Source organism: Sapajus apella, unplaced genomic scaffold (assembly GCF_009761245.1).
Source record: "Sapajus apella isolate SASKATOON/1434 unplaced genomic scaffold, GSC_monkey_1.0 scaffold6, whole genome shotgun sequence".
In the NCBI taxonomy this organism is placed as follows: domain Eukaryota; kingdom Metazoa; phylum Chordata; class Mammalia; order Primates; family Cebidae; genus Sapajus; species Sapajus apella.
In genome coordinates, this window is record NW_022436946.1 from 8,309,878 (window position 1) to 8,334,904 (window position 25,027).

Below are 25,027 nucleotides of genomic sequence, written 5' to 3' on the forward strand. Positions count from 1 at the left end.
AGGCAATCATCAATAGAAGGAAGAGACAAACTGTAGAATGAGAAAAAATATTTGCAAATGATTCCTTTGACAAAGGACTAATACCCAGAATATATAAGAAATTCAAATACTCAGCAACAAAGTAATCCCATTAAAAAGTGGGAAAAAATCTAAATAAACATTTCTTAAAGGAAGAAATAAAAATGATCAACAGATATATGAAAAAAGTTCTCAACATCATTAATCATCAGAGAGATACAAATCAAACCACAGTGATATGTTGTCTTACCCCATTTAGAATGGCTCTTATCAAAAAGACAAAATAATAACAAATGCTGACAAGAATGGAGAGAAAAGGGACTTCTTCTACACTGTGGATGGGAATGTAAATTAGTGCAGTAATCTTGGATAATGGTATGGAAATTTCTCAATATACCAAAATAGAACTACTATATGATCCAGCAATCTCACTACTGGATATTTATTCAAAGGAAAGGAAGTCAGTGTATCAAATGGATACCTAAACTCCCATGTTCATTGCAGCACTATTCACAATAGCCAAGATATGAAAACAAGCTAAGTTTTCCAGAGATTAATAGATAAGAAAATATGGTATATGCATACAACAGAATACTATTCATCATTAAAAAAGAATGAAATCCTTTCATTTACAGCAACTTGGGTGGAGCTGGAGGTCATTATGTTTAATGAAATAAGCCAGGAGCATAAAGACAAATATCCCATGTTCTCACTCCTATGTGGGACGCAAAACGTTAGTATCATGGAGATAGGAAATAGAATGATGGTTACCAGAAGCAGAGAAGGGTGTGGCAGAGAGGATGAGAGAAGTTGATTAATGGATACAAACATATGGTTAGATATACGGAATAACTTCTAGTGTTCAATAGGACAGCAGGGTGATTATAGTTAACAATATTTTATTGTGTATTTTAAAATAGCTAGAAGAGTTGAATTGTTCCCAGCAGAGAAATACGCTGAATGTTTGAGGTGATGAGTATTCTCAGCACCCTGACTTGATCAACACATACTGTATGCATGTATAAAATACCACATGTACCCCAGATATGGGTATAATCACTATATATCAAAAATATTGTCTGGCAGACAGGAGGCACCTCATAGACACTATTAAAACTCTTATTAACACAGTTGTTACTGAGCCTTTGGTAGGTCCTTACAAATCATAAGCCCATTAAAGGGAGAATTGGAGAGAAAACATTTCTGTAATTTTTCCCCAAAATCAAGAAAAATAAATATGCTTCTACAGCTTCTATAAGAGTTACATTGGCAAACTAATAAAGGTATACCTATTATCATAGAAGTATTAAATTTAAATATTATACATTTCTGAAATTTCTTAGAAAAAGGTTACTTTATATATATATATATGTGTATATATATATATATGTGTATATATATATATATATACATACATACATACATACATAATGGTTTCAAAAACTGTTAGTCACATAGAGGTAAAATATGCCACATAGGCATGATGTGAACAAACTGGAATATAATTTGGCAGCCTGAAAAATTGTCTTTAGATTGTGTCACCTCAAAAGGCGTATGTTCTTGGGCATGATAATCATATAAGTTGTTCAATTAAGGCAGATGTCACAACACAATAGTAATAATTATGGAAGTAAATAATGAAAGTATGCCTACTTTGGTTTTTGCTTTTATAAAAGGGCATGTTTCTATTATTTAAGATTTATTTAATATGTAAATTTATTATCTGGAACTTGGTATGTTTAAAAATATAATAATAGTAGCATTCTATAATGTTGAAAAGCTAATAATTTTTCTTGGATGAATGAGGAAATTGTAATAGTGAAATCTACATATGTATAGTTTATTATGTTACAGCTGTATTTAAAAGTTCATCTGACAGTTTACCTTATAACATTTTGTTTTTGCATTGGAATCTCTGATACTAAATAAATTTGACATGTATTAGCAGACAGTAGAAAGGGTTTCTCATACATATTTCTTATCCTTTTATCTGCCTTTCAGTGACATGCCACACAACCTTCAACATTTATGTATATAAGACTGTGAATAGCAGCTTAGGAAAAACTGAGTTTTTCCCATCTCATCCTCTTTTACTACGCTTAATAGGAATGATTATCTTCCTTTTTTCTACTTACTTATAATATTAAAATTTAAATGTGATGCTTAATTAAATCATTTCTGAAAATATCAAATAAAAATACAGAGAAAAGATTGAAAGGCCATTTTATATTATCTAATCAGATTTCTTCTGCCAATAGATGGCATTATTCATATTTGAAATATATCCATCTAAGACTTTTTCTAACATTTATGGGTGTACGTGTATACATACCTGTATTAGTCTGTTTCACACTGCTAAATACTACCCAAGACTGGGTAATTTATAACAAAGGAGGGTTAATTGACTCACAATTCCACATGGCTGCGGAGGCCTCAGGAAGCTTACAATCATTGCGGAAGACAAAGCCAGCACCTTCTTCACAAGGCAGCAGGAGAGGCTGTGAGTGTGTGAAGGAGAAACTTTCAAACACATAAAATCATCAGATCTCTTGAGAATTCACTCACTCTCATGAGAACAGCATATGGGAAACTGTTTCAATGATCCAATCACCTCCCACCTGAACCCTCCCTCAACATGTAGGAATTATAGAGATTACAATTTAGGATGAGATTTGGGTAGGAACACAGAACCAAGCATATTGATACCTGAGTTCATATTCTCCATAATATACTGGACCTTTATTTTCTGGGATCACTATATATAGTCAATTTGTTCATGCCAGTACTTAAAGTTTTAGTTGATTATTTTTAACAATAGCATAGTACTTTATAATATAGCTACAATTTATTTATCTATTGTTAAATGTTTATAATGTTAAAAATTGTTGTTATTATAAGTCGTGTTTCAATATTCAAAGAAGAAAAAATTTTAATGGCTGATATATGTAAAATAAACACTCAATATGACAAAGGACCATAGAAATATAAATTTAAAAATCGTATGCACACCAGAGTGAAATAGAAAATTCTACCTACATTAAATATGGATGAAGATATGAAATTATATAAAGTTACATGTACTGATGATTGATGTGTAACTTGGGACAACCATGGTGAAATACTGATGTATTTCCTATGTTGTAGCAATTATATTCCTGGACATACAGCAATTCCTGTATATCCTTAGAAGTTCTCCTAAGTAGGTAATTGAGTAATTCTCAACCTAGTGTGATTTTTTTGGACAGGTATAGGGTATTGGTAGTTACCACAATGATTGGAGAATGCTACTTGTATTTAGTGGGCAGGACCACAGAGGCTAAACATCCACGAATGCACAGGTCAATTCCATACAGCAAATAATTGTTTTGTTCACGATTAGATTTTCTTTCAAATGCCTTCCAAGGTATTCACCTAGGAAAAATGTCTGTTTGAAATAATCTGAGTCCAGATATACCTTCATTTTACATTAATAAAAGCATTACACTTTTATGGTTTAATATAAGCTGAATTTTCTAGAAGTGAATGTTCTTTTGTTTGTAGATTTATCATGCTGTTGTGTACTATTTTGAAACTACCATGAGCAGAATAGTTCATGATATTTAAGTCACCAATATAAACTTTCTGTATCAGTGTATATTTACAACATATTTACACTTCATATTTACCTCCTGTGCTAATATATATTTGCAACATTAAAAATGTTTTCTTTTTACAACATGATGTTTTTTCATTGATGGGTCATATATGTATCTCCCTACTTCATTATGTCTTCAAGCAGAGTTGGGTCTGAGTAGTTACGTATGAAAATACATATTTATTTTAATTTATTTTCCTTTTATTTCTGTTTTTTTTTTCTTTAAGATGTATATAGAGGTATATTATATTAACTGGGAATACTATTAAGGGAGAGTAAATAGCATGTGACTAAATAATTGCTATAAAAACAGAGTCCTGTTGACCAGATTGAGAAGTACTATCATGTTAAAATTTTTACATATGTGCACAAGGAATAATAATCATTAGTGTTCATTCTAGAGTGACCAAAAATTTGTAAATATCATATCTTTTCACAATAAAATTTAGCCATTTAATACCAGAAACACTATTAAAAACAATTAATTCAATTATTAAAAGAAATGAATCTAAGCTATAAGTATCAACATATATAGCTCTCAGAACAATATGGAATGCAAAATAGCTTATATATTTATATTACCATATAAGATAATTTAGATAAACTTTAAATCCTGGAAAACCTTATGATGTACCATTTATATATTTATATGTAATATATTATAAAAACATTCAAAAATGATAAACACTAAATTATAGTATTAGCCCCACTGGAGAATACAGCAAAGGGGAAGGGGCTTAGGAATGTCTATACATAAGAGGCCATCATTCTATCAGAAATGTTTTTATTTCTTAAGCCACATAATGAGTATTGAAATGTTATACAATTATTTTTAAATTTTGGTTTATCTAAGTATTTTATAATAACCTTAAAATTGAAAAAAAAACCATACAGAGAAGGAACAATTCTAATGCCAAGTTTCAATACATATTATTCACTTTAGAACAAGATAGTTTGAATAGGTTCGTAGAGAATAAAATATTGTCATATAATTAGTACTATGCCAGTGCTATGTTTTAAATATCAAAGTTAAAGAGATGAATTTTCTCATATTCTAATAGTTTTTTCAAACAATATAATTTTAAAGTTTATATTTGTAACATGCTTTTCTTGCCTGATGATTTTTCTCTTGATTTTTGATTTATCTTTCATTTTCTTACTGAACAAAGGACAAATGAAAGAAAACATACTTCTCCATATTACTAATAGTTTCCAGGTCACCATACTTGTTAAATGGCTCGGCATGTACTAAATTATTTCTAGGCTTACTTCACAATTATCATCATGCTTCAAGTTTGTTTCATTATTCTTCCAAAATTATTATAGGTCCACTATATTTCAGATTTCATATCCTGCTCCCTGCTTGTTCCCCCAGTCTCATGTTTTATTGTTATTTGCTTAAGCATGGAAATTTTATGTTAAAAGTATTTTTATCTTAAAAATTTGAAAACTTAGCTGATTATCTTATAGCATCTAATATTTAAAAGCTGTTTTGGTCTCATTTCTGCTCTTCATCATTATTTTGCTTTTTGTCCTCTGTAAGATTTTATGCTCCTCATTATTTCCTTGGAGTTTCATGAATATAAATACTTAAAAGAAATCCTACTTGCTATTTTGTGGTTTTAATTATCTGAAGGCTTGCACCTTTCTCCAGACTTAGCAAATGTTTTTCATGTGACAACTTCCCTTCACTTTTTAAATTTTTTTGATGCATTTCTTTGGTACCCTATTAGATGATACTGACTTTCTGAATTGATCTTCCATGAAATCTAGCTTTTTTTTCCACATATATTTTATTTTTTCATCTTTTGGCCCTTGTTTCTAGATGATTTGCATGACATTTTCTCTTAATTTTTATTTAAATGTTTATGTTGGCAAACTTTCTCTAGATTACACCGAGGTAACAACTCTAAAATTTTAGTGGCTTGCAAACAGTGGTCTACTTTTGGTAAGTGTTACATGTTGGCTATGGTTCTATATGTCTTGTTTCCTTTTGGACCCAGGATGAAGATACAGCCAGTTATCTTAAACCGTTTATTTTCATGGCAGTGTGAGAAGAACAATGGTGGATTCATGCAATAACTCTTAATGCATCTTCTTATATGTGGCATATGTAATTTCTATTCATATTCTATTGCTTAAAATGATTTACAAAAGAAGGCCAAGCCTATATTATTAAGTTGGAAGCAGACCAGACAGTACCTGAAGGACCCAGTGAAGCAAATATTTTCATCTTATACTATACAGCAAATATTTTGAGCCTAGTATATCGTGGTTGTATATTTTTATAACTTTCTTTTTCTTTAATTCCTTTGTTTTTATATTATTTTGACTTATTCTCTGATTGATTGCATGATTTTTTAATCTTTCTGAGATTTACTTAGATTTTTTTTTGTTCTTGTCATTTCTTTCTTTTTAGTAAATTATTTAAGTGTATTTCTTAGACAATTTGTCTTTTTTCTTTTCTTTTCTTTTCTTCTTCTTCTTTTTTTTTTTTTGAGACAGGGTAGTTCTTGGTCACCCAGGCTGAAGGGGAGTGCTATGATCTCAAATCACTGCAACCTTCACCTCCCAGGCTCAAGTGATTCTCCTGCCTCAGCCTCCCAAGTAGCTGGAATTACAGGAACAGGCCACCATATCCAGCTAATTTTTGTGTTTTCAGTAGAGATAGGGTTTCACTGTATTGTCTAGGCTGGTCTGGAACTCCTGACCTCAGATGATCTGCCCACCTTGGCCTCCCAAAGTGCTGGGATTACAAGCATGAGGCACGATGCCTGGATTCTTAGACAATTTTTCTATAGTCTATGTTGATTATTTACATTTTTGCTATTGGTTTTCCTCATTTGCATGTTGATGCCTGATCATATTTATGAATAATGTTTTGCTTAATTAATTGAATCATTAGGAATCAATTTCCTACACAATTCACAGATTAATTTTTAATACTTAATTATTTAGAGGAGTTTTAGATTGATAGCAAAATTGGGAGAACGGCACAGAGAGTTTCTGTATAATCCCCTTAATTGTCCCACTCATGCATAGCTTCCTCCATTTCAGCATCTCCCACCAGAATGGCACATTTATCACAATTGATGAACATACATAGACACATCGTAATCACCTGAAGTCCATTGTTTACATTAGGGTTCACCCTTGGTGCTGTACATTCTGAGTTTGGACAAATGTGTAGTGATATATATCCACATTATGGTATCATATAGAGTACCCTAAAAATCCCTTGTGCTCCACCTATTTATCCTCTCACTTCCAATGAGTGGTAACCACTGATCTTTTCATTGCCTGTTTCATTTTGACTTTTATAAAATGTCATAGAGTTGGAATCATACAGTATGTAGGCTTTTCAGATGGCTTCTTTCCTAATTCATTTTTGAGTGACATTTGTCCGTGTGTGTGTGTGTGTGTGTGTGTGTGTGTGTGTGTGAGAGAGAGAGTGCATGTGCATGCCTCTTGACTGGTTATATTTAACTTGAGCAAAAGTCAAGAAATTCAAGAGAATGGGCTTTCGGGTCCAAATGCCAAGCTTGGATGTAACATCAACCCTGGCTCCAGAAGCCCCAGCCTCCACTTGCTCATTGCCAACAGTTGGCTTTATTATTTAGAAATTATTTCTCTGTTTTTAACTGGAAGGTAAATGCTAATAGTGGAAGGACAGGACTGTGCACAGTAAGTATGTGTGTTGGGGGCCAGTGAGAGAGAAATCCCACATTGATTCTATAGCCAGTTCACCAGACCCTTACTTTGGCTGCTAGTCCCTGGTTGCTCCACTGATGTTCTATAGAGGTTCAGCTTTTTCTTTACATGCTCAGTGCTCCATGTACCTGAGCTTTGAGTTAAACAATCAATTTTGTTGCCCTAATTGTTTGTTTCACCTGAAGTTCATACCTGATTGGCTAAGGCATCTTTTATTGTTTTCAGTACCTTTACACATTTATTCCTTTTTAAAAAATATATTCTAAGTTCTGGGATACATGTGCAGAATGTGCAGGTTTGCTACATAGGTATATATGTGCCATGGTGATTTGCTGCACCCATCAACCCGTCACTTACATTAGGTATTTTTCCTAATGCTATCCCTCCCCTCCCGTCCAAGCTCTGACAGGTCCCGGTGTGTTGTGTTCCCTTCCCTGTGTCCATCTGTTCTCATTGTTCAATTCCCAATTATGGGTGAAAACATGGAGTGTTTGGTTTTCTGTTCCCATGTTAGTTTGCTGTGAATGATGGTTTCCAGCTTCAACCATGCCCCCTAAAAGGACACAAACTCATCCTTTTTTAGGCTGCATAGTATTCCATAGCATATACAAGCCACATTTTCTTTATCCAGTCTATCGTTGATGGGCATTTTGGGTTGGTTCCAAGTCTTTGCTATTGTGAATAGTGCTGCAATCAACATATGTGTACATGTGTCTTTATAGCAGAATGACTTATAATCCATGGATAAACACCCAGTAATGGTATTGCTGAGTCAAATGGTATTTCTAGTTCTAGATCCTTGAGTAATCACCACACACTCTTCCACAAAGATTAAACTAATTTACACTCCTAACATTGTAAAAGTGTTCCTCTTTCTCCACATTCTCTCCAGCATGTATTATTTCCTGACTTTTTAATGATCACCATTCTAACTGGCATGAGATGGCATCTCATTGTGGTTTTGATTTGCATTTCTCTAATGTCCAGTGATGATGAGTTTTCTTCATATGTTTGTTGCAGACATAAATGTCTTCTTTTAAGAAGTGTCTGTTCATATCATTCACCCAATTTTTGATAGGGTTGTTTGTTTTGTTGTTGTTGTGGGTTTGTTTAAGTTCTTTGTAGATTCTGGATATTAGCTCTTTGTTAGATGGATAGATTGCAAAAATTTTCTCCCATTCTGTATGTTGCCTGCTCACTCTAATGGTAGTTCTTTTATTCTGCAGAAGCTCTTTAGTTTAATTGGATTCCCTTACTCAATTTTGGCTTTTGTTACCATTGCTTTTGGTGTTTTAGTCCTGAAATCTTTGCTCATGCCTGTGTTCTGAATGGCATTGCCCAAGTTTTCTTCTAGGGTTTTTATGGTTTTAGGTCTTTAAGTCTTTAATCCATCTTGAGTTAATTTTTGTATAAAGTGTAAGGAAGGGGTCCAGTTTCAATTTTCTGCATATGGCAAGCCAGCTTTCCCAATACCATTTATTAAATAGGGAATCCTTTCCCCATTGCCTGTGTTTGTCAGGTTTTTCAAAGATCAGATGATTGTAGATGTGTGGTGTTATTTCTGAGGTCTCTGTTTTGTTCCATTGGTCTATATATCTGTTTTAGTACAAGTACCATGCTGTTTTGTTTGCTGTAGCCTTGTAGTGTATTTTGAAGTCAGGTAGTGTGATGCCTCCAACTTTGTTCTTTTGGCTTAGGATTGTCTTGGGTATATGGGCTCTTTTTTGGTTCCATATAAAATTTAAAGTAGTTTTCTCTAATTCTGTGAAGAAAGTCAGTGGTAACTTGATGGGGAAACCATTGAATCTATAAATCAGTTTGGGCAGTATGTCTATTTTCATGATACTGATTCTTCCTATCTATGAGCATGGAATATTTTTTCATTTGTTTGGGTCCTTTCTTATTTTGTTGAGCAATGGTTTGTAGTTCTCCTTGAAGAGGTTCTTCACATCCCTTGTAAGTTGTATTCCTAGGTATTTTATTCTCTTTGTATCAGTTGTGAATGGGAGTTCATGATTTGGCTCTCTGTTTGTCTGTTGTTGGTGTAAAGGAGGGCTTGTGATTTTTACACATTGATTTTGTATCTTGAGACTTTGTTGAAGTTGCTTATCAGCTTAAGGAGATTTTGGGCTGAGACAATGGGGTTTTTTAAATACACAATCATGTCATCTGCAAACAGGGACAATTTGACTTCCTCTTTTCCTATTTGAATACCCTTATTTCTCTTGCCTCATTGCCCAGGCCAGAACTTCCAACAATATGTTGAATAGGAGTGGTGAGAGAGGGCATCCTTGTCCTGTATGGGTTTTCAAAGAGAATGCTTCCAGCGGTTGCCCATTCAGTATGATATTAGTTGTGCATCTGTCATAAATAGCTCTTATTATTTTGAGATAAGTTCCATTAATACCTACTTTATTGAGAGTTTTTAGCATGAAGGAGTGTTGAATTTTATTTGAGACTTTTTCTGCATCTATTGAGATAGTCATGTGGTTTTTGTCATTGTTTCTCTTAATCTGATGGATTATGTTTAGTGATTTGTGTTTGTTGAACCAGGCTTGCATCCCAGGGATGAAGCTGATTTGATTGTGGTGAATAAACTTTCTAATTTGCTGCTGGATATGGTTTGCCAGTATTTTATTGAGGATTTTCACATCAATCTTCATCAGGGATCTTCGTCTGAAACTTTTGTTGTTGTTGTTGTTGTGTCCCTTCCAGGTTTTGGTATCAGGATGATATTGGCCTCATAACTAGTGTTAGGGAGGAGTCCCTTTTTTATTTCTATTGTTTGGAATAATTTCAGAAGGAACCAGCTCCTTTTTGTACCTCTGGTAGAATTCAGCTGTGAATTTGTCTGGTCCTGGGGTTTTTTTTGGTTATTAGGCTGTTAATTACTCTTAACTTCAGAATTTGTTATTGGTCTATTCAGGGATTGACTTCTTCCTGGTTTAGTTTTGGGAGTGTGTATGTGTCCAGGAATTTAACCATTTCTTTTAGATTTTCTAGTTTATTTGCACAGAGGTGTTTATAGTATTCTCTGATCATAGTTTGTATTTCTGTGGGATCAGTGGTGATATCCCCTGTATCATTTTTTATTGTGTCTGTTTGATTCTTCTCTCCTTTTTTATTTGTTAGTCTGACTACTGGTCTATCTATTTTGTTAATGTTTTCAAAAAATCAGCTCCTGGATTTATTGATTTTTTGAAGGGCTTTTTTGTGACTCTATCTCTTTCAGTTCTACTCTGATCTTAGTCATTTCTTGTCTTCTGCTAACTTTTGAATTTATTTTATCTTGCTTCTCTAGTTCTTTTAATTTTGATGTTAAGGTGTCAATTTTAGATCATTCCTGCTTTCTCCTGTGGTGATTTAGTGCTATAAATTTCCCTTTAAACACTGTTTTAGCTGTGTCTTATAGATTCTGGTATGTTGTTTCTTTGTTCTCATTGTTTTCAAAGAACTTATTTATTTCAGCCTTAATTTTGTTATTTACCCAGTAGTCGTTCAGGAGCAGGTTGTTCAGTTTCCATGTAGTTGTATGGTTTTGAGTATTTCTTAATCCTGAGTTCTAATTTCATTGCACTTTTGTCTGAAAGACTGTTATGATTTCTGTTTTTTGTTTTGTTTTGTTTTGTTTTTTTTTTGCATTTGCTGAGGAGTGTTTTACTTCCAAGTATCTGGTCAATTTTAGAATAAGTGAGATGCGGTGCTGAGAAGAATGTATATTCTGTTGATGTGAGGTGGAGAGTTCTGTAGATGTCTGTTAGGTCCACTTGGTCCAGATCTGAGTTCAAGTCCTGAATATCCTTGTTAATATTCTGTCTTATTGATCTATTTAATATTGACAGTGAGTGCTAGTCTCTTACATTTATTGTGTGGGAGTCTAAGTCTCTTTTTAGGTCTCTAAGAACTTACTTTATGAATCTGGGTGCTCCTGTATTGGAAGCATATATATTTAGGGTAGTTAGCTCTTCTTGTTGCATTGATTCCTTTGCAACAATGTAATGCCCTTCTTTGTCTTTTTTGATCTTTGTTGATTTAATGTCTGTTTTATCAGAGACTAGAATTGCAACCCCTGCTTTTTACTTATTTGCTTGGTAAATATATCTCCATGTCTTTATTTTGAGCTTATGTGTGTCTTTGCACATGAGATGGGTCTTCTGAGTACAGCACACCAATGGGTCTTGACTCTTTATCTAATTTGCCAGTCTGTATATTTTCATTGGGGTATTTAGCCCATTTACATTTAAGGTTAATATTGTCATGTATGAATTTGATCCTGTCATTATGATGCTAGCTGGCTGTTTTGCCCATTAGTTGATGCAGTTTCTTCATGGTGTCAATGGTCTTTACAATTTGATTTCTTTTTGCAGTGGCTGCTACTGGTTTTCCTTTCCATATTTAGTGCTTCCTTCAGGATCTCTTATAAGGCAGGCCTGGTGATGACAAAATCTCTCAGCATTTGCTTGTCTGCAAAGGATGTTATTTCTCCTTCACTTATGAAGCTTAGTTTGGCTGGATGTGAAATTCTGGGTTGAAAATTCTTTTCTTAAAGAATGTTGAACATTGGCCCCCACTCTCTTCTGGCTTGTAGTGTTTCTGCAGGGAGATCGCTGTTAGTCTGATGGGCTTCCTTCTGTGAGTAACCCAACCTTTCTCTCTGGTAGCCCTTTTTCCTTCACTTCAACCTTGGTGAATTTGATGATTATATGTCTTGGGGTTGCTCTTCTCAAGAAGTATCTTTGTGGTATTCTCTGTACTTTCTGAATTTGAATGTTGCCCTGTCTTGCTTGATTGGGGAAGTTCTCCTGGATAATATCCTGAAGAACATTTTACTTGGTTCCATTCTCCCTGTAATTTTCAGGTACACCAATCAAACCTAGGCTTGGTCTTTTCACATGGTCCTATATTTCTTGGTGGCCTTATTCGTTTCTTTTTATTTATTTAAAAAAAATTTTTTGAGTGGAATTTCGGTCTTTTTGCCTAGGCTGGAGTGCGATGGCATGATCTTGGCTCACTGCAACCTCTGCCTCCTGGGTTCAAGTGATTCTCCTGCCTCAACCTCCTAAGTAGCTGGGATTACAGATGTGCGCCACCATGCCCAGCATTTTTTTTTTTTTTTGTATTTTTAGTAGAGATGGGGTTTCTCTATGTTGGTCAGGCTGGTTTAAAACTCCCCACCTCAGCCTCCCAAAGTGCTGGGATTATAGGTGTGAGCCACTGCGTCTGGCTCCTTCCTTTTTATTTGTTTTTCTAATCTTGTCTTTATACTTTATTTCATTAACTTCATATTCAATCTCTGATATCCCTTCTTCCACTTCATCAATTTGGCTATTGATACTTGTGTATGCTTCACTGAGTTCTCATGCGGTGTTTTTCAGCTCCATCAGGTCATTTATGTTCTTCTTTAAATTCGTTATCCTAGCTGGAAATTCCTCTAATCTTTTTTCAAGGTTCTTAGCTTCCTTGCATTGGGTTTGAACATGCTCCTTTAGCTCAGAGATGTTTGTTATTACCCATCTTCTGACTCATACTTCTGTCAAATCGTCAAACTTGTTCTCTGTCCATTTTTGTTCCCTTGCTGGTAAGAAGCTGTGGTCCTTTGGAGGAGGTGTTCTGGTTTTTGGAATTTTCAGCCTTTTTGTGGTGGTTTTTCCTCCTCTTTGTGGATTTTTCTACCTTTGGTCTTTGATGCTGGTGACCTTTGGATGGGGTTTTTGTGTGGCTGTCTTTTTTGTGATGTTAATGCTAATCCTTTCTGTTTGTTATGTTTTCCTTCTGACAGGCCTCTGTTCTGCAGGTCTGCTGGAGTTTGCTCAAGCTTCACTCCAGACTTTGTTTGCCTGGGTATCACCAGTAGAGGCTGCAGAACAGTAAAGATTCGTGCTTATTCTTTCCTCTGGAAGCTTTGTCCAAGAGACTCACCCATCAGATCCTGTGTGAGATGTCTTTCGACCCTTGCTGGGAGGTGTCTCCCAGTCTGGAGGCACTGGAGGCAGTCTGTCTCTTAGCAGAGCTCAAGCACTATTCTGGGAAATCCATTGCTGTCTTCACAGCTGGCAGGAAAGAACTTTTAAGTCTGCTGAAACTGTCCCCACAGCAGTCCCTTTCTCCACATGCTGTGTCCAATGAAGATGGGATTTTTATCTGCTAGCTCCTGACTGGGGCTGCTGTCTTTCTTTCAGAGATGCTCTGCCCAGGGAGGAGGAATCTAGAGAGGCAGTCTGGCTATAGTGGCTTTGTCGAGCTGTGGTGGGCTCCACCCAGTCCAAACTTTCTGGCTACTTCGTTTATATTGTGGGGGGAAAACTGCCTATTTAAACCTCAGTAATGGTGGATGTCCTCCTCCTGTCAAGCTCGAGCTTCCCAGGTTGACTTCAGACTACTGTGCTGGCAGTGAGAATTTTGAGCTAGTAGATCTTAGCTTGCTGGTCTCTGTGGTAGTGGGATCCACTGAGCTGGACCACTTAGCTCCCTGGCTTCAGCCCCTTTTCAAGAGGAGTGAACAATTCTGTCTTGCTGGTGTTCCAGGTACCACGAGGGTATGGAAAAAAAAATTTTTTTCCAGATATCTCAGTGTCTATCCAAACACTAGCGCAGTTTTGTGGTTGAAACCCAGGGCCCTGGTGATGTAGGCACACAAGGGAATCTCCTGGTCTCTGGGTTGCAAAGACTGTAGGAAAAATGTAAGTATCTGGGCTGGAGTGCACCTTTTCTCATGGCACAGTCCCTCATGGCTTCCCTTAGTCAGGGGAGGGAGCACCAACCCCTTGTGCTTCATGAATAAGATGACACCCCACACTGCTTTGGCTCACCCTCCATGTGCTGCACCCACTGTCTAACCAGTCGCAATGAGATGAGCTAGGTACCTCAGTTGGAAATGCAGAAATCACCCACATTTGCCACTGATTTTTCTGGGAACTGCAGACTAGAGCTGTTTCTATTTGTCCACCTTCAATTGGGTCTCCACATTTTTCCTTTTTAAGCCACTTTCTCCTTTTGATATCAATGATACTTTTAGCAGGAAAGAAAAGAAAGCATGAGACCTTCCTGTTATCTTGAATTCAAATTGGCCATAATTGGGGCTCAGAAATGGATACCCCAAAATATGAAACTAAAAAGCAGCTTCAAGGCCTTTGACCATCCCCTCATTCCCCCATCTTTCAGTCCACACTATCTTTCCCAAAGCACTGGATGTTCTCTGAAGTTCCCTCATCTATGTAGAAACAAGATCCTCAAAGAGAAACACAATTGCCTTAGATTCCTTCCTTAAAATTGTGTTAACCAGAGAAGATTAAATCTCATGTCACAGATAAAGAGGCTGAAAAGTAAACATCACATCTAGAGTTCAGACAAACTTTGTCCCAAACTTATTGTTTGTTCTCTGGTCTCATTCAATTCCCAAAGAAAATTATCTCCTTAACATTATCTGACAATTGGGTCTACTCATTTTCCCCAGAAATCCTTTACTGTTATACACCCCATCTCCACTTCCCCTATGAAAAAGGGCATATAAGCATATCACTCTGTGGGTTTATTGGGTTATCAGTCTCCTGAGATTTCTCCATACTATTCACGTTAAAATAACTGTGTATGCTTTTTTATTCATTTAATCTACCTTTGTCAGTTCACATTCACTGAACCTTCAGAGAAGGAAGGCGGTAGTTTTCACTCTTTGCTCCTATACTATGCATATTTTGAGGAAAAGTGCTAACTTCTCCTTCAAGTAATTGTACTAATTTGATCTCCCAACACTCATGCATAAGGAATGATAATTTCAACAAAAACTTGCCACGAGGGGATATTACAGAATTTTATAATTATTGCCAATGTAACAGGAGTAACACATTATCTTTTTGTGATTTCAATTTGCATTTTCTTGTTACTAGTGAGGCCAAATGTGTTCATGATGTTCCTTTTGCCATTTATGTTTTTTTCTTTTTTAAATTATCTATTTCCTTTGCAAAAATGTTTTATATTTAACTTTGTTATTGACTTTAGAATTATTTTCTATTTTTTGTATTCAATATCTATTTTTTAATGTTTTGAGGATGTACTTTGTGGCACAAATTTTTAAATATATTTGAAGTCATCTATCCTTTATGATTTTGTGTTTCATATACTTTTAGAACATTTTATCTAACTGCAGACTAATACATTTTATGTTGTATTTTCTTCCTTTTATAACTTTTAATATCTTTAGATTTTTATATGTGTATATGTATGCATATGTTCATGTACACATATATAAACCTTAGTTTTAATATGGTTACTTTATTTCATTTTTTCTGTATATTTATTCAAACACCAACATCATATTATTTATAATTACCCTTAGCATAGTTTGATACTTGATTATTAAGATTTTTATATTAATTTGGTTTAGCATTTTGTAGGCTCTTTACTTTTTTTTGTTGAGACAAAGTCTCACTCTTGTTGCCCAGGCTAGAGTGCAATGGCACGATCTTGGCTCACCACAACATTTGCCCCCCAGATTCAAGCGATTCTCCTGCCTCAGCCTCCCAAGTAGCTGGGACTACAAGCACCTGCCACCACACCCAGCTAATTTTTGTATTTTTAGTGGAGATGGGGTTTCACCATATTGGACAGGCCTTGTGGCCCACCTGCCTTAGCTTCCCAAAGTTCTGGGATTACAGGACCCATCGCCTGAGACTCTGGTTGCATGACCATTTGGAGTTTCATGTCCTGAAGACAAGAATAGATACACTGGGTTATTAGAAAACATGCATCAAAATTAAACAAGGGGTAGGTAAGGACAGCTCAGAAATCCCAAGGCCTTTTACCAAGTTGCACAGGGAGAGCGAGGCCAAAAGCCATAGTGGGCAGGGAAAAAGGTCTTTCTGCATCTATTGAGGTAATCATGCGTTTTTTGTCTTTGGTTCCATTTATGTGATGGATTACGTTTATAGATTTGCATATGTTGAACCAGACTTGCATCTCCAGGATGAAGCCAACTTGATCATGAAGGATAAGCTTTTTCATGTACTGTTGGATTTGGTTTGCCAGTATTTTATTGGAGATTTTCGCATCAATGTTCATGATGGATATTGGCTTGAAATTTTCCTTTTTGCTGTGTTTCTGACAGGTTTCGGTAACAGGATGATGTCAGTCTCATGAAATGAGTTAGAGAGGATTCCCTCTTTTTGTATTGTTTTGAATAGTTTCAGAAGGAATGGTACCAGCTCTTCTTTGTATGTCTGATAGAATTCAGCTGTGAACCTGCCTGGTCCTGGACGTTTTTTGGTTGGTAGGCTATTAATTGCTGCCTCAACTTGAGACCTTGTTATTGGTCTGAAGTTGAGGGACTCAACTTTTTTCTGGTTTGGTCTTTGGAGGGTGTAAGTGTCCAGGAATTTATCCTTTTCTTCTAGATTTACTGGTTTATGTGCATAGAGTTGTTTTTAGTATCTCTGATGGTAGTTTATATTTCTGTGGAATTGGTGGTGATATCCCCTTTATCATTTTTTATTGCATCTATTGGATTTTCCTCTCTTTTCTTTTTTATTAGGCTTGCTTGTGGTCTATTTTGTTGATCTTTTCAAAAAACCAGCTCCTGGATTAATTGATTTTTCAAAGGACGTTTTGTGCCTCTATCTCCTTCAGTTCTGCTCTGATCATAGTTATTTCTTGTCTTCTGCTAGCTTTTGAATTTGTTTGATCATACTCCTCTCATTCTTTTAATTGTGACAATAGGGTGTTGATTTTAGCCCTTGCCTCATTTCTTATGTGAGCATTTAGTGCTATAAATTTCCCTCTAGACACTGCATTAAATGTGTCCCAGAAATTCTGGTAAGTTGTGTCTTCATTCTCATTGGTTTCAAATAACATCTTTATTTCTGCCTTCATTTCATTGTTTATCCAGTAGTCATTCAGGAGCAGATTGTTCAGTTTCTCTGTAGTTGTGCGGTTTTGAGTGAGTTTCTTAATCCTGAGTTCTAATTTGATTGCACTGTGATCTGAGAGATTGGTTGTTATGATTTCCATTCTTTTGCATTTGCTGAGAAATAATTTACTTCCAATTATGTGATCAATTTTAGACCACATAACTAATGCTGAGAAAAATGAATATTCTGTGGATTTGGGGTGAAGAGTTCTGTAGATGTCTGTTAGGCCTTCTTGGTCCAGATCTGAGTTCTAGTCCTAAATATCCTTGTTCATTTTCTGTATTTTTGATCTGTCTAATATTGACAGTACAGTGTTAAAGTTTCCTACTATTATTGTGCAGGAGTCAAACTCTCTTTGTAGATCATTAAGAACTTGCTTTATGTATCTAGGTGCTCCTGTATTGGGTGCATATATATTCAGGCTAGTTAGCTCTTCTTGTTGCATTGATTTATTTACCATTATGTAATGCCCTTCTTTGTCTCTTTTGATCTTTGTTGGTTTAAAGTCTGTTTTATCAGAGACTAGGACTGCAATTCCTTTTTTTTTTTTCTCTACATTTGCTTGGTAAATCTTCCTCCTTCCCTTTAGTTTGAGCCTGTTTGTGTCTTTGTGAGATGGGTCTCCTGAATACAGCACACTGATGCATCTTGACTCTTTATCCAATTTGCAAGTCTGTGTCTTTTGATTGGGGGCATTTAACCCATTTACATTTAAGGTTAATATTGTTATGTGTGAATTTGATCCTGCAATTTGATACTAGCTGGTTGTTTTGCCCGTTAGTTGATGCAGTTTCTTCATTGTGTCAATGGTCTTTACCATTAGGTATGTTTTTGCAGTGACTGGTACTGGTTTTTCCTTTCCACGTTTAGTGCTTCCTTCAGGAGCTCTTATAAGGTGGTCCTGGTGGTGATGAAATCTCTCAGCAGTTGCTTGTCCCTAAAGGATTGTATTTCTCCTTCATTTATGAAGCTTAACTTGGCTTGATATGATATTTTGGGTTGAAAGTTCCTTTCTTTAAGAATGTTGAATATTGCCCCCCCCCCCCCCCCCAGTCTCTTCTGGCTTGTCGGGTTTCTGCTGAGAGATCCACTGTGAGTCTGATGAGCTTTCCTTTTTGGGTAACTGAATCTTTCTCTATGGCTGCCCTTAGCATTTTTTCCTTCATTTTAACCCTGGTGAATCTGATGATTATGTGCTTTGGGTTTGTTCTTCTTTAGGAATATCTTTGTGGTGGTCTCTGTATTTCCTGGATTTCAGTGTTGGCCTGCCTTGCTAGGTTGGGGAAGTTCTCTTGGATAATATCCTGAAGAGTGTTTTCCAACTTTGTTTCATTCTCCCTGTCACATTCAGGTACACCTATCAAATGTAGATTAGGTCTTTTCACATAATCCCATATTTCTTGGAGGGTTCACTCATTTCTTCTCACTCATTTTTTTCTAATCTTGCTTTCTCATTTTATTTCATTGAATTGATCTTCAATCTCTGATATCCTTTCTTCTTCTTGATTGATTCAGCTATTAAAACTTATGTATAATTCGTGAAGTTCTCGTGCTGTTTTTCAGCTCCATCAAGTCGTTTATGTTCTTCTCTAAGCTGGTTATTCTAGTTAGCGTTTCATCTAACCTTTTTTCAAGGTTCTTAGTTTCCTTGCATTGAGTTAGAATATGCTCCTTTAGCTCAGAAAATGTGGCACATATACACCATGGGATACTATGCAGCCATGAAAAAGGATGAGTTCATGTTTTTTGGAGGAACATGGATGAAGCTGGAAACTATCATTCTCAGCGAATTGACACAAAAACAGAAATCCAAACACTGCATGTTCTCACTCATAAATGGGTGTTGAACAATGAGAACACGTGGACACAGGGAGGGGAACATCACACACTGGGGCCTGTTGGGGGATGGGGTATAGGGAGGGATAGCATTAGGAGAAATACCTGATGTAGATGACGGGTTGATGGGTGCAGCAAACCACCTTGGCACATGTATACCTATGTAACAAACCTGCACGTTCTGCACATGTATCCCAAAACTGAAAGTATAATAAAATAAAAAAACTGATGAGATTAATTAATATATAAACACGTGCAGTAGCTGTTGCAAACCAGATATCTAAATTCAAGCCAGCAGATGAGTTTTGCTTTGTCAGGAAAGTGGCATTATCTTTAAAATTATTTATAAATGTAATTAGATAAGCTCACCAGGAGATTCGCCATTTCCAATGACTTCATAAATGATCTCCTTCACATTATTTTACCTGTCTAGTTCCTATAGGAATTTGCACTTTTACCTTTCATTTGGAGAAGCACATGTCTCACCAGATGCATAAGGGAGATCAGGGCACATGATGAAGATAAAATTACATCAAAATTCCTGAGCTGCACTTTATTAGTGGGGGCAAATGTCAAAAATGAATTATATTACAACAGACTATCTCCATGTATAAAGAGGAAATAATGCCACCAGCACTCTCTAAGACTGTCCAACAGAATTCTCTGTAATGATGAAAATGTTCTATCTCTGCATGATTCATTATGATAGCCACACATCACATGTGACTATTGAGCATTTAAAGTTTGATATGTCCAGAAACTGAATTTTTCATTTTGTTCTGTTAATGAAATATTAATTTAAATTTTACTTACCTCAAATGGCCAGTGGCCATCATGTTGGACATGACAACTCTAGTCCACCTGTAGGGACCCAGGTTGGTAAAGATTCACAGTAAACAAATACAGTTTTTGTTATTCTAGTTCTTAATCTGGGGAAACTAAATCCATTTGATTCTTAATCAGTTTAGTTAAAATTAATAGCCAAGTTACAAAGCAATCTCTGAATATATGTTAACCAATACTGTCATGGGAAAAAATGTGGAGGAGAAAAAGACATCTAGAAGTTAGGAGTGAGAATGAGTATTCTTAGGTAAAAATGTTAAAACTCTTTGTCACGGCTGAATTCTGGGTAGGGGTCACTGCTTTCCACAATATATCAGCCATTTTCTCCATAAATTGAATGTTATATAGTATTCCATCTGTGCTGTTTCAGAATCTAACTGTGTTGGACCCTCTATGGTTTCTTGTCTCCCCCAAAAAATGCTTATTGAAAGCAAAGCCAAATAATAATAACTAAGATCATATGTCGTCTTCTGGGATCAAGGTTGAATGCTGATAGTGATATTAAGGACGATTTCACTGAAACCTAAATTAACACCTACCTCTGCCCCAAAAACAAAACATTTGCTAAAAGATTATGGTAGGGAAATCTATTTTCTGTGAAGTCAAATCCCTTTTTAACTTTATTAAATATATGAGGGTAAGCAGTAGTGTCTTGAATTCTGAACCCTTGCCCAGGTGCCTGACATTTTAAAAGGTAACCTGGCCTGACTCTGCCATGTGATAATACTCATTTTCTCCCTGGGTGTCTTAAGGCATGTCTTTTAGGACTAATGTTCTTACTCTTCATAGATGGTAATAGGTAACTGAAATTTACTAAGGTCTCCAAAATTCAAACTCAAAAGGAAAACTAAAAGGACACATAAGAGAAATTATGAAGATATTAAAAAAAAACACATATTTTCACTATCAAAACTGGCCAGAACTATACCCAGAGGGAAGTTTAAGTACCTATAAAAGTAGTAGGAAATCATGGAAAGTAAGTGGAAACACAAATGGAAGAAGAATTGGAAGGTAGTGACAGGAAAGAACCTATAAAGTAGAGAAGGAAAAAAAGAACAACCTTTTGTGCAAAGATTGATATTATCTATACTGGATTCTTTTATTAATAGATTTTCTGTATGGTCATTTCAATACTTATATCAGTACTTTAAATTTCGGCATGAATTAGTTGATAAGGATTTGTTAAGCACACACCTTACCAAATGTTGAAGAAGCAAAAATAGAGGAGTGGAAAATGAAGACGGTGAAAAGGAAACATGAGGGGGAACGTGTAAAGTAAATTTAAAAGTACTTTTGGTATTCCATAGTAGTATGTCATATTTTGAAATTTTTTGATAGGAAGGGGAAGTGGGGATGGGTGTCCAGTGGGAGAGAGAAAGGAAGAGTGAGAGAGAGAAGGAAGAACTTGAATAGGATTAAGGAGAACTTTAGGGAATATTGCAGTAACTATACTAATCATCTTCCTCACATTTTGTGTTCTGGTTGATTCCTTGCTACCTTCTCAGAGCTTTTGACTGTGGCTTTGTTCTCTGCTCATCATTCTCAGGCTAACAATCTCATGGGCACACTACAGTCTTTCTAATCCAACCACATATTCCATGAAATGCATGTGCTGTCACTGTCGTGGTCCACTTGGGTGACGTTGACTTCAACTGGCCTACCAGAGTATCTGCCATTTCAAGTCTTGGCTTCATAGAAACTTGCAGGGCAACTGCTCATAATCCATCTCCATCAGGTGCTGATTATCCATCATGGAAACTGAAATACAATGACAACTCCTACTTTAGGAATGCGTAAATCAAGTAGAATTTGAACTATGCCTTCTTGAGATTTCTGCCAAATTTTCTAATTGTGTATTTATGATGGATGATGATATTCAGCTCTACAAAATTTTTGTCACTTCCATTTATGAGCATTGGAATTAATGCAAGGCAAATCCTAGAAAATGTATTTTTCCAACACATGAAGTGTTGGGAAGCTCTTTAACACCACAGCTGTTTCCAGTTTAATGTAGTTAATCCACCACTTCTCTGAATACATGAGACTTGGCATGTTGCTCCCTTTATCCCAAACCTAAATGAGTCTTTCCAAATCAGCATCTCTTTGCCTAGCATATAGGCATTTTGCTCTTCCTTTGGGTACAAATAAATCTCAGCAGAAAATAAGAATTTTGAAGATATATGTAATGATCTGACTGAGAACCTTCATATATCCATCAGTACTAATATAAAACAGGCACAAGATTAAAATAAATTCCATATATTTTGAAAATAAGCTTTAATTTTTTGAACAGTTTTAGCTTCATGGCAAAATTGAGCTCAAGGTAGAGAGTTCCCATCTACCTGTGCCCTACACATGCATAGCCATCCACATTCCTAACACCTGCCACCAATCTGACACATTTGTTACAGTCGATGAACTTACATTGATACGTCATCATATCCCAAATTCCATAGTTCACCTTGGCGTCCACTCTTGGTATTGTACATTCTATGGGTTTTGACAAATGTATAATGACATCTTCACCATTATAATAGCATACAGATTAGTGTCATTAGCCTAAAAATCTTCTTTGTTCTACTTATTTATCTTTCCCTCTACCAAACTCCTGGCAATCATTGTTCTTTTACTGTGTTCATAGTTTTGCCTTTTTGAGAACATTATATAGGCAGAATTGCACAGAATAAAGCCTTTCCAGCTTGGCTTCTTTCACTTAGTGATATGCATTTATAGTTCTTCCCTGTTTTTTATCATGGGTTGATAGCGTATTCCTTTTCAGCAGTGAGTAATATTCCATTGTCTGAATGGAATGTAGTTTATTTAGTTATTCACTTACTAAAGGACATCTAGCTTGCTTCCAAGTTTTGGCAGTTACAAACAAAGCTGCTATAAACATCCATGTGAAGGTTTTTGTGTGGACATAAGTTTTCAGCTCCTTTGGGTAAATACTAAGAATCTCAATTGCTGGATGGCATGGTATATGTATGTTTCATTTTATAAAAATTGTTAAACTGCCTTTGAAAGTTGCTGTACCATTTTGTGTTTTCACCAGCAACAAATGAGAGCTCCTGTTGCTTCACATGTTTGCCAGCATTTGGTGGCATTGGTGTTTTGGCCATTCTAATGGGCATGTAGTGGTATCACATTGTTGTTTTAATTTGCAGATTCTTAATGATACATGATGTTGAGCATCTTTTTATATACTATGCATTTTTTTCAGGACAATAAAATGAAGTCCTAGTATTTTGGTTAAGCCAATTTACATAACCCAAGTGCAAGTAAAAATTAGCAATAGCATACAAAATAATAAAGTGGTAGGTGAAAGGAAAGTGGAATTGGGCCATGACCCCATTTGAAAATGTTCTTACTGTTTTTACCGCAATCTTTTAGGGCCATTGGTAAGTAGGAAGTTAAAATATTGAGTGTCATTTGTTAACATTAGCAAAAGGTGAGCTGTTTGCAATTGGTGATAACCTCTAAGAAGTGTGATATAATCATAAGCCAGAATATTGACTTATGAACATTATTTGTGAATGAATTATAGAAATAAAAACCACTTGAAAAAAGCAAAATATTATAACACACATGCACAGCCATCTATCCTTCTATCTCTTAAGGCTGAATTTCCAAGATAACAGAACATTAAAATGTTCTGTTCTAAGACAGTTCCTAAATTCTAAGACAGTTCCTAAAATCTCCACCATATGGTATGCACACCTGAATAATCCCTTCTCCTTGTTAGCACTCCTGTGATGGGATTTTGCTCCTGTGATGAAGTTACATTATGGGGCAAATGTAAAGGGACTTTGCAGGTGTAACTATGGTTCATAATCAGTTGATTTAAGTTAATCAAAAGTGAAATTGTCATGGGTCAGATCTAATTATATGAGCTCTATGAAAGAGGGTCCAGGCCCTCCCTAGAGGGTGAGGTTTGAACTTGGAGTCTTCTGCTGACCTTAAAGAAGCCAACAGTCATGCTGTGAACTGCTTATGGTGGAAGCCAATTTGCAAGGATCTGAGGATGATCTGAAAGCAGCATTTGGCTGACAACAAACAAGAAAATAGGGACTACAGTACTAAAGCCTCCAAAAAACTGAATGTGCCAACAACAAAATGGGCTTGGAAAGAGGTTGCTTCTAGGGAAGAGCCCAACACATCTAACATAATGATGACAGCCATCTGAAACCCCGAGTCAAGAACCCAATTGAGTAATACCTACATTGCTGTCCTGCAGAATTTGAGACAATAATCAATTGTTTTAAGCTATTAAAACTGTGGCAATTTAATATTTATCCATAGAAAACTAAAACACTTTTACTTTATATATTTTTTTGAATATTCTAAATAAACTTATTTTCTCATCTTTGTTAAACTCTTCTGTTATTTTAATTTCATCTTGGAAAAGTTTATCATAAAACTCTTGATTTTATGGGTAGTTCTTGTTAGCATTTATATTCACTAGTTTTGAAAATTTAAGATTTAGATTTCTTTTGATTCTCTCTCTTCCTATCTCTCTTTTCATCTCTATTTCTCTTCTACCCACCCCCACAACTAACAAACTATTTTGTTCTTGTCTCCAGCCAAAATACTGGATATCAGTCCAAATCCAGGAATACATAGGTATCAAAAAGCTTTTGTAACAATAATGATAGCAACAACAAGAATAAATTGCAAATCAGAAGTGTCTTTCAAAGAAGTCACATCAAAACCCACTTGTTCAAAATTCTTCTAAGGCTCCCATTTGTCCTAAGGTTACAGAACAAAGTCTTAAATTTTCTAGTAAGACTAAGTGAATTGGCTCCTGCATATGGTCCTCCCCAGCCCTATTCTACTGAACATAATCATATTGTTGCTCTCTTCATCAGCTACTAAGGACTTCTCATAAAATGTTGGGTGTATATTCTCTACCCTCTACCACAGGGTCATTGTACATATTGTTTATTTCCCAGGAATGCTGTTCTCAATTTCTCTTTCTTCCTTAAATTGGCGATCTTTAATTAATCCTTCCAATCACATCTCTAACCTTACTTCCTCAGAAAATCATTCCCTGACCTTCCTTTCCTTGAGAGTTTTCCTCAATTATGAA

The 25,027-nt window shown here is 35.7% G+C and overlaps 1 long non-coding RNA gene across 1 annotated transcript; it reads left to right on the forward strand.

The window, feature by feature from the left end:
- The first annotated feature begins 743 nt into the window (after positions 1 to 743).
- On the forward strand, positions 744 to 9,691 carry LOC116549199. The gene is made up of 3 exons (XR_004267746.1): positions 744 to 946; positions 2,683 to 2,694; positions 9,680 to 9,691. It is a non-coding gene; the product is annotated as an uncharacterized LOC116549199 (long non-coding RNA).
- The last annotated feature ends 15,336 nt before the right edge of the window (positions 9,692 to 25,027 follow it).